This window comes from Taudactylus pleione, unplaced genomic scaffold, assembly GCF_031769625.1.
Source record: "Taudactylus pleione unplaced genomic scaffold, aTauple2 ptg000901l, whole genome shotgun sequence".
In the NCBI taxonomy this organism is placed as follows: Eukaryota; Metazoa; Chordata; class Amphibia; order Anura; family Myobatrachidae; genus Taudactylus; species Taudactylus pleione.
In genome coordinates this window covers 237,791-249,887 of record NW_028285302.1, presented here as the reverse complement: position 1 = coordinate 249,887, position 12,097 = coordinate 237,791, and positions in this window count along the sequence as shown.

The window sequence follows — 12,097 nt, the reverse complement described above, 5'->3', positions numbered from 1 at the left end:
AGTGTTCTACACAAACAATTAAAATATTGTTCTTTTTTTTCGGTCTTTGTGAAATGTGTGGGCTGTAGCCGCACCTGCATCCTTAAAGCAGCAGCGACAAGCGTGCGTCTGTCTGTTAAAGGGTGGTGTAACTCTCAAAGTGTTCCAAAAAATAAAAAACTATTTTTTTAATGTGTTTGTGACTTGTGTGCGATGTAGCCACACTTGCATCCTCAAAGCAGCAGCGACAAGCGTGCGTCTGTCTGTTAAAGGGTGGTGACACCCTCAAAGTGTGCTACAGAAACAATTAAAATATTGTTCTTTTTTTTTCTGTCTATGTGAATTGTGTGGACTGTAGCCACACCTGCATCCTTAAAGCAGCAGCGACAAGCGTGCGTCTGTCTGTTAAAGGGTGGTGACACCTCAAAGTGTTCTACACAAACAATTAAAATATTGTTCTTTTTTTTTCGGTCTTTGTGAAATGTGTGGGCTGTAGCCGCACCTGCATCCTTAAAGCAGCAGCGACAAGCGTGCGTCTGTCTGTTAAAGGGTGGTGTAACTCTCAAAGTGTTCCAAAAAATAAAAAACTATTTTTTTAATGTGTTTGTGACTTGTGTGCGATGTAGCCACACTTGCATCCTCAAAGCAGCAGCGACAAGCGTGCGTCTGTCTGTTAAAGGGTGGTGACACCCTCAAAGTGTGCTACACAAACAATTAAAATATTGTTCTTTTTTTTTTGGTCTTTGTGAAATGTGTGGGCTGTAGCCGCACCTGCATCCTTAAAGCAGCAGCGACAAGCATGCGTCTGTCTGTTAAAGGGTGGTGACACCTCAAAGTGTTCTACACAAACAATTAAAATATTCTTCTTCTTTTTTCTGTCTTTGTGAATTGTGTGGGCTGTAGCCGCACTTGCATCCTCAAAGCAGCAGCGACAAGCGTGCGTCTGTCTGTTAAAGGGTGGTGTAACCCTCAAAGTGTGCTCCACAAACAATAAAAATATTCTTTTTTTTTTTCTGTCTTTGTGAATTGTGTGGGCTGTAGCCGCACTTGAATCCTCAAAGCAGCAGCGACAAGCGTGCGTCTGTCTGTTAAAGGATTACATCGGTGACAGCATCCAAGTAGGCATGTCAGACAGTCCGTACCTGTACTGGCAGGAAAAAGAAGCAATTTGGAGGTCCCTGTACAAACTGGCTCTATTTTACCTGAGTTGCCCCCCCTCCAGTGTGTACTCCGAAAGAGTGTTTAGTGCAGCCGGGAACCTTGTCAGCGAAAGGCGTAGGAGGTTGCTTCCACAAAATGTGGAGAAGATGATGTTCATAAAATGAATTATCAACTCTTCCAGGGAGACCAGCCTCCAGAACGTACAGAGGGACCTGTGGTTCCAGCAGGGACGAATTAATACTCTGTGAGGATGAGGATGTACACACTGAAGAGGGTGAGGAATCGGTGGATGAGGAGGATGAGGATGACATCTTGCCTCCGTAGAGCCAGTTTGTGCAGGGACACATTAATTGCCAGCTTGTTTTGTGGGGGCCCAAACGAACCAATCATTTCAGCCACAGTTGTGTGGCAGACCCTGGCGCTGAAATGATTGATTTGTTAAAGTGTGCATGTCCTGTTTATACAACATAAGGGTGGGTGGGAGGGCCCAAGGACAATTCCATCTTGCACTTCTTTTTTTTCTTTGCATTATGTACAGTTTGGGGCCTAGTTTTTCTAACTGCCATCCTGTCTGCCACTGCAGTGTCACTCCTAGATGGGTCACGTGTTTGTGCCGCCCACTCGTGTCGCTTAGCATAGTCATCCAGCTACCTCGGTGCAACCTTTTGGACATGAAAACACTATTGTGAGGTGTGAGGTGTTCAGAATAGACTGGAAATGAGTGGAAATTAAGGTTATTGAGGTTAATAATAGCATAGGAGCAGAGAAACCAACAAATTCTGTGATTTTAGCTGTTTTTATGCTTTTTTTAAAAAAAATACAGATCCAAAACACAAAACCCAGAACCCAAAACACGGAAGGGTGGTTTTGGCAAAACCAATCCAGATCCAAAACACGAAGAAAGATCCAGATCCAAAACCAAAACACAAAACACGAAAAGTGGCCGGTGCACACCCCTATAATAGATACAGTTTGAGCCTCTGAATTCATAATAAATACCTTAATAACAAACAGCTATTGGGTAGTATGTTAGATGAATACTAATTAATGAATGCATATTATTTTAATATAAATCATTAAGGGCTCTATTTATCAACATTATTTTTATGAAAATAATATGAAAAGGGGTGTTTTGTGTTTTCACACCCTTTTCACATTATTTTAGTATCACCTGTAGTTATTACAGGGCAATTGGAGAAGAATTCGTAAAATTCTACTCCAACCCCTAAGTATCACTTATTTTTAGTAAAGCAGATCGCATTTCCCATAACTGCAATGGGAAATGTGATCTGACCATAGTTACTAAAAATAAATATGAAAAAAATATCGGGGAAAGCCCTGTGATAATAACGCCACCTGGATGTGGCGTTATCCAGGGTCTCCCCCGGTTACCGGCCTCCTGCCCTGCTCTAACGGGGAAAGCAGAGCCGGGAGTCGGTCCCAGTAATCAGCTGTGTGGTCTAAACAGACCGCAAGCTGATCACTGCAAAAAAAAAGAAAAAAAAATTGTAAAAAAAAAAATTACTTACCTGACTCCAGGGACCGGTGATCGGGCCTTCGGTGATGTCTCCTCTCCGGTCAGCTATTCTCCCACAGTGCACTGCTGCCCGGTCATCAGGTGATTGGGCCCCAGTGCAGTATGGGAGATCACCTGACCGGAGGAATGGAGAACATCACCGGAGGCCTGGAGCATGCAGGTAAGTGTAAGTAAGGGAGAGGGGGGTCACGGGGGGTGTGCGATCGTGGGGGTGGGGTTTAGCGTGAGGGGGGCGGGGCTTAGCACCGGAGGGGGTAGCAGCGGCGACCGGTCGGCGCATGCGCGGGCACTTAATCACGGTATTTTTTTCTTAAAAAATCATAAAAACAGCTAAAACCACATAATTTGGGCCTGTTTTTGTTCCTACAGTATTATTAACATTAGTAACAATCATTTTCAGGCATTTCTAGGCATTTTTAACCACCTCACAGCTCACAATATTGATTTCACTATTTTCACCAATACAGGCCAAAGGCTGCAGCGAGCTGGCTGGCTAAAGTAAGCAACAGAGCAGCGGCACAAACGCACGGCAGATTAAAAAAATATAGGACATCTATGAAACATTGCCACACAGCAGTGGCAGACAGGATGGCAGTATAATAAACTATAATAATGTCAGTCAGCAATGCCCCAAATTGTGCCTAATGTAAAGGAAAGAGGTGCAAGATGGATTTGTCACTCCCACCCACTCTTATGTGGGATATTATAAAGGACATGCACAGTGTAACAAACCAAGCACTTTAGCCACTACGACTGACACTTTCGTGGATGAACTCCTTGGTTTGTATGGGCCCCACAAAACATTTTTTGGAAGGACTACCTTCAATTATTAAGGAGGAGGTTGATGATGAAGGTGCTGGTGGTGGGTGGAGATTGCATGTACTGGTCCAAACTGCTGGTAGCTGATACTGGATTGCTTGTTATTAATTTACTAATTATAATTTTGTTAAACAAATTGTATGAACTCGCTGCAAATGACGTAACAGGGAGGAGATGCCTAGATGGTTAATGTCCCTTCCTCTGCTAACTTTGGCTTTACAAATGGAACAGATGCCTTCACAACTGTTGTCAGAATTTAGATTAAAATAATTCCACACCCAAGACGTTGCTTTGCTGGCTTTCTTTTTATCATTAGCAAGAACTGCTGCCACTGGTGGCTGATTTACGCAAACCACATCCTCCTCATCAACATCCACATCAGCGTCAGATAGGACACAAATTTCCCCCTCATCCTCCTTTTGCACTTACTCCACACTATCATCCTCACTTGACTTAAGCCCTGGGGCATGAGCCTTCATAGAGGATGATGAAGTTGATGGCCTTGCACCGCTGGCAGAAGCTACAACATGTGGTTCTTGGCCTTGCTCTCCTGTCATGTGACAGCCCTCCATATTTTCTGCAGTCTTGAAGTAGTGTCACAATCACCAATAGTGTAGCCAAGGTGCGGTTACAAAATTCACACACGTGCAGTGGTGCGCGCACACAAAAATATTAGAAAAAAAAACAAATGATGATTTAAATTTTTTGTCAGCTCCAGAAGAACTTGGGCCCAGAGCACCATCTGATTATGACTGGAGTCGGGCAGCACAATATTGTTGCAACGTGCGTTGCTGGCTGGCTCTTGTGCGCTACTGCGGTTAAGCCTAACACCCACGAGCACACACAGAAAAGTATAAAAGACACTTTTACTTTAATTTTTTTTTTACTTTTTTTTTTTTTGGAGTCCAGAACTTGGGCCCAGAGATGGAATCAGCAGACAGCACAGTGATAGTGACAGCACCGTGACCAGAGACCAGAATGAATCAGCAGACAGCACAGTGATAGTGACAGCACCGTGACCAGAGACCAGAATGGATCAGCACAGACAGCACAGTGTTAGTGACAGCACCGTGACCAGAGACCAGAATGGATCAGCAGACAGCACAGTGACAGTACCGTGACCAGTGACCAGAATGGATCAGCATACAGCACAGTGATAGTGACAGCACCATGACCAGAGACCAGAATGGATCAGCAGACACCACAGTGATAGTGACAGCGCTGTGACCAGAGACCAGAATGGATCAGCATACAGCTCAGTGACAGCACCGTGACCAGAGACCAGAATGGATCAGCAGACAGCACAGTGACAGCACCGTGACCAGAGACCAGAATGGATCAGCAGACAGCACAGTGACAGCACCGTGACCAGAGACCAGAATGGATCAGCAGATAGCACAGTGATAGTAACAGCACCGTGACCAGAGACCAGAATGGATCAGCAGACAGCACAGTGATAGTAACAGCACCGTGACCAGAGACCAGAATGGATCAGCATAGACAGCACAATGACAGCGACAGCACAGTGACCAGAGACCAGAATGGATCAGCAGACAGCACAGTGATAGTGACAGCACCATGACCAGAGACCAGAATGGATCAGCAGATAGCACAGTGATAGTGACAGCACCGTGACCAGAGACCAGAATGGATCAGCAGACAGCACAGTGATAGTGACAGCACCATGACCAGAGACCAGAATGGATCAGCAGATAGCACAGTGTTATTGACAGCACCATGACCAGAGACCAGAATGGATCAGCAGACAGCACAGTGATAGTGACAGCACCGTGACCAGACACCAGAATGGATCAGCAGAGAGCACAGTGTTAGTGACAGCACCGTGACCAGAGACCAGAATGGATCAGCACAGACAGCACAGTGTTAGTGACAGCACCGTGACCAGAGACCAGAATGGATCAGCACAGTGATAGTGACAGCACCATGACCAGAGACCAGAATGGATCAGCAGACAGCTCAGTGACAGCAACATGACCAGAGACCAGAATGGATCAGCAGACAGCACAGTGATAGTGACAGCACCGTGACCAGAGACCAGAATGGATCAGCAGACAGCACAGTGACAGTACCGTGACCAGTGACCAGAATGGATCAGCATACAGCACAGTGATAGTGACAGCACCATGACCAGAGACCAGAATGGATCAGCAGACACCACAGTGATAGTGACAGCGCTGTGACCAGAGACCAGAATGGATCAGCATACAGCTCAGTGACAGCACCGTGACCAGAGACCAGAATGGATCAGCAGACAGCACAGTGACAGCACCGTGACCAGAGACCAGAATGGATCAGCAGACAGCACAGTGACAGCACCGTGACCAGAGACCAGAATGGATCAGCAGATAGCACAGTGATAGTAACAGCACCGTGACCAGAGACCAGAATGGATCAGCAGACAGCACAGTGATAGTAACAGCACCGTGACCAGAGACCAGAATGGATCAGCATAGACAGCACAATGACAGCGACAGCACAGTGACCAGAGACCAGAATGGATCAGCAGACAGCACAGTGATAGTGACAGCACCATGACCAGAGACCAGAATGGATCAGCAGATAGCACAGTGATAGTGACAGCACCGTGACCAGAGACCAGAATGGATCAGCAGACAGCACAGTGATAGTGACAGCACCATGACCAGAGACCAGAATGGATCAGCAGATAGCACAGTGTTATTGACAGCACCATGACCAGAGACCAGAATGGATCAGCAGACAGCACAGTGATAGTGACAGCACCGTGACCAGACACCAGAATGGATCAGCAGAGAGCACAGTGTTAGTGACAGCACCGTGACCAGAGACCAGAATGGATCAGCACAGACAGCACAGTGTTAGTGACAGCACCGTGACCAGAGACCAGAATGGATCAGCACAGTGATAGTGACAGCACCATGACCAGAGACCAGAATGGATCAGCAGACAGCTCAGTGACAGCAACATGACCAGAGACCAGAATGGATCAGCAGACAGCACAGTGATAGTGACAGCACCGTGACCAGAGACCAGAATGGATCAGCACAGACAGCACAGTGATAGTGACAGCACCATGACCAGAGACCAGAATGGATCAGCACAGACAGCACAGTGATAGTGACAGCACCGTGACCAGAGACCAGAATGGATCAGCACAGACAGCACAGTGATAGTGACAGCACCGTGACCAGAGACCAGAATGGATCAGCAGATAGCACAGTGTTAGTGACAGCACCGTGACCAGAGACCAGAATGGATCAGTACAGACAGCACAGTGACAGTGAAAGCACCGTGACTAGAGACCAGAATGGATCAGCACAGACAGCACAGTGACCAGAGACCAGAATGGATCAGCACAGACAGCACAGTGTTAGTGACAGCACCGTGACCAGAGACCAGAATGGATCAGCAGACAGCACAGTGATAGTGACAGCACCGTGACCAGAGACCAGAATGGATCAGCAGAGAGCACAGTGATAGTGACAGCACTGTGACCAGAGACCAGAATGGATCAGCATAGAGCACAGTGTTAGTGACAGCACCGTGACCAGAGACCAGAATGGATCACCACAGACAGCTCAGTGATAGTGACAACACCGTGACCAGAGACCAGAATGGATCAGCACAGACAGCACAGTGTTAGTGACAGCACCGTGACCAGAGACCAGAATGGATCAGCAGACAGCACAGTGATAGTGACAGCACCGTGACCAGAGTCCAGAACGGATCAGCAGAGAGCACAGTGTTAGTGACAGCACCGTGACCAGAGACCAGAAAGGATCAGCACAGACAGCTCAGTGATAGTGACAGCACCGTGACCAGAGACCAGAAAGGATCAGTACAGACAGCACAGTGATAGTGACAGCACCGTGACTAGAGACCAGAATGGATCAGCAGACAGCACAGTGATAGTGACAGCACCCTGACCAGAGACCAGAATGGATCAGCACAGACAGCACAGTGTTAGTGACAGCACCGTGACCAGAGACCAGAATGGATCAGCAGACAGCACAGTGATAGTGACAGCACCGTGACCAGAGACCAGAATGGATCAGCAGAGAGCACAGTGATAGTGACAGCACCGTGACCAGAGACCAGAATGGATCAGCAGACAGCACAGTGATAGTGACAGCACCATGACCAGAGACCAGAATGGATCAGCAGAGAGCACAGTGATAGTGACAGCACTGTGACCAGAGACCAGAATGGATCAGCAGACAGCACAGTGATAGTGACAGCACCGTGACCAGAGACCAGAATGGATCAGCAGAGAGCACAGTGTTAGTGACAGCACCGTGACCAGAGACCAGAATGGATCAGCACAGACAGCTCAGTGATAGTGACAGCACCGTGACCAGAGACCAGAATGGATCAGTACAGACAGCACAGTGATAGTGACAGCACCGTGACCAGAGACCAGAATGGATCAGTACAGACAGCACAGTGATAGTGACAGCACCGTGACTAGAGACCAAATGGATCAGCAGACAGCACAGTGATAGTGACAGCACCCTGACCAGAGACCAGAATGGATCAGCACAGACAGCACAGTGTTAGTGACAGCACCGTGACCAGAGACCAGAATGGATCAGCAGACAGCACAGTGATAGTGACAGCACCGTGACCAGAGACCAGAATGCATCAGCAGAGAGCACAGTGTTAGTGACAGCGCCGTGACCAGAGACCAGAATGGATCAGCAGACAGCACACTGATAGTGACAGCACCGTGACCAGAGACCAGAATGGATCAGCAGAGAGCACAGTGATAGTGACAGCACTGTGACCAGAGACCAGAATGGATCAGCAGACAGCACAGTGACAGTACCGTGACCAGAATGGATCAGCACAGACAGCACAGTGTTAGTGACAGCACCGTGACCAGAGACCAGAATGGATCAGCAGACAGCACAGTTTTAGTGACAGCACCGTGACCAGAGACCAGAATGGATCAGTACAGACAGCACAGTGATAGTGACAGCACCGTGAGCAGAGATCAGAATGGATCAGTACAGACAGCACAGTGATAGTGACAGCACCGTGACCAGAGACCAGAATGGATCAGCAGAGAGCACAGTGTTAGTGACAGCACCGTGACCAGAGACCAGAATGGATCAGCACAGACAGCTCAGTGATAGTGACAGCACCGTGACCAGAGACCAGAATGGATCAGTACAGACAGCACAGTGATAGTGACAGCACCGTGACTAGAGACCAGAATGGATCAGCAGACAGCACAGTGATAGTGACAGCACCGTGACCAGAGACCAGAATGGATCAGCAGACAGCACAGTGATAGTGACAGCACCATGACCAGAGACCAGAATGGATCAGCAGACAGCACAGTGATAGTGACAGCACCGTGACCAGAGACCAGAATGGATCAGCAGACAGCACAGTGATAGTGACAGCACCGTGTCTAGAGACCAGAATAGATCAGCACAGACAGCACAGTGATAGTGACAGCACCGTGACCAGAGACCAGAATGGATCAGCACAGACAGCACAGCACAGTGACAGCACCGTGACCAGAGACCAGAATGGATCAGCAGACAGCACAGTGATAGTGACAGCACCGTGACCAGAGACCAGAATGGATCAGCAGACAGCACAGTGATAGTGACAGCACCATGACCAGAGACCAGAATGGATCAGCAGACAGCTCAGTGATAGTGACAGCACCGTGACCAGAGACCAGAATGGATCAGCAGAGAGCACAGTGTTAGTGACAGCACCGTGACCAGAGACCAGAATGGATCAGCTTACAGCACAGTGATAGTGACAGCACCGTGACCAGAGTCCAGAATGGATCAGCACAGACAGCACAGTGATAGTGACAGCACCGTGACCAGAGACCAGAATGGATCAGCACAGACAGCACAGTGATAGTGACAGCACCGTGACCAGAGACCAGAATGGATCAGCACAGACAGCACAATGACAGTGACCAGAGACCAGAATGGATCAGCAGACAGCACAGTGTTAGTGACAGCACCGTGACCAGAGACCAGAATGGATCAGCAGACAGCACAGTGATAGTGACAGCACCGTGACCAGAGACCAGAATGGATCAGCAGACAGCTCAGTGACAGCACCGTGACCAGAGACCAGAATGGATCAGGAGACAGCACAGTGATAGTGACAGCAGAGACCAGAATGGATCAGCTGACAGCACAGTGATAGTGACAGCACCTTGACCAGAGACCAGAATGGATCAGGAGACAGCACAGTGATAGTGACAGCAGAGACCAGAATGGATCAGCACAGACAGCACAGTGATAGTGACAGCACCTTACCAGAGACCAGAATGGATCAGCTGACAGCACAGTGTTAGTGACAGCACCGTGACCAGAGACCAGAATGGATCAGCACAGACAGCACAGTGATAGTGACAGCACCGTGACCAGAGACCAGAATGGATCAGCAGACAGCACAGTGATAGTGACAGCACCATGACCATAGACCAGAATGGATCAGCAGACAGCACAGTGACAGTACCGTGACCAGAGACCAGAATGGATCAGCAGACAGCACAGTGATAGTGACAGCACCGTGACCAGAGACCAGAATGGATCAGCACAGACAGCACAGTGATAGTGACAGCACCGTGACCAGAGACCAGAATGGATCAGCAGACAGCACAGTGATAGTGACAGCACCGTGACCAGAGACCAGAATGGATCAGCACAGACAGCACAGTGATAGTGACAGCACCGTGACCAGAGACCAGAATGGATCAGCACAGACAGCTCAGTGATAGTGACAGCACCGTGACCAGAGACCAGAATGGATCAGCAGACAGCACAGTGATAGTGACAGCACCATGACCAGAGACCAGAATGGATCAGCAGACAGCACAGTGACAGTACCGTGACCAGAGACCAGAATGGATCAGCAGACAGCACAGTGATAGTGACAGCACCGTGACCAGAGACCAGAATGGATCAGCAGACAGCACAGTGATAGTGACAGCATTGTGACCAGAGACCAGAATGGATCAGCACAGACAGCACAGTGATAGTGACAGCACCATGACCAGAGACCAGAATGGATCAGCACAGACAGCACAGTGATAGTGACAGCACCGTGACCAGAGACCAGAATGGATCAGCACAGACAGCACAGTGATAGTGACAGCACCGTGACCAGAGACCAGAATGGATCAGCAGATAGCACAGTGTTAGTGACAGCACCGTGACCAGAGACCAGAATGGATCAGTACAGACAGCACAGTGACAGTGAAAGCACCGTGACTAGAGACCAGAATGGATCAGCACAGACAGCACAGTGACCAGAGACCAGAATGGATCAGCACAGACATCACAGTGTTAGTGACAGCACCGTGACCAGAGACCAGAATGGATCAGCAGACAGCACAGTGACAGTACCGTGACCAGAGACCAGAATGGATCAGCACAGACAGCACAGTGTTAGTGACAGCACCGTGACCAGAGACCAGAATGGATCAGCAGACAGCACAGTGATAGTGACAGCACCGTGACCAGAGACCAGAATGGATCAGCAGACAGCACAGTGATAGTGACAGCACCGTGACCAGAGCCCGGAATGGATCAGCACAGACAGCACAGTGATAGTGACAGCACCGTGACCAGAGACCAGAATGGATCAGCAGACAGCACAGTGATAGTGACAGCACCGTGACCAGAGACCAGAATGGATCAGTACAGACAGCACAGTGATAGTGACAGCACCGTGACCAGAGACCAGAATGGATCAGCATAGAGCACAGTGTTAGTGACAGCACCGTGACCAGAGACCAGAATGGATCACCACAGACAGCTCAGTGATAGTGACAACACCGTGACCAGAGACCAGAATGGATCAGCACAGACAGCACAGTGTTAGTGACAGCACCGTGACCAGAGACCAGAATGGATCAGCAGACAGCACAGTGATAGTGACAGCACCGTGACCAGAGTCCAGAACGGATCAGCAGAGAGCACAGTGTTAGTGACAGCACCGTGACCAGAGACCAGAAAGGATCAGCACAGACAGCTCAGTGATAGTGACAGCACCGTGACCAGAGACCAGAAAGGATCAGTACAGACAGCACAGTGATAGTGACAGCACCGTGACTAGAGACCAGAATGGATCAGCAGACAGCACAGTGATAGTGACAGCACCCTGACCAGAGACCAGAATGGATCAGCACAGACAGCACAGTGTTAGTGACAGCACCGTGACCAGAGACCAGAATGGATCAGCAGACAGCACAGTGATAGTGACAGCACCGTGACCAGAGACCAGAATGGATCAGCAGAGAGCACAGTGATAGTGACAGCACCGTGACCAGAGACCAGAATGGATCAGCAGACAGCACAGTGATAGTGATAGCACCATGACCAGAGACCAGAATGGATCAGCAGAGAGCACAGTGATAGTGACAGCACTGTGACCAGAGACCAGAATGGATCAGCAGACAGCACAGTGATAGTGACAGCACCGTGACCAGAGACCAGAATGGATCAGCAGAGAGCACAGTGTTAGTGACAGCACCGTGACCAGAGACCAGAATGGATCAGCACAGACAGCTCAGTGATAGTGACAGCACCGTGACCAGAGACCAGAATGGATCAGTACAGA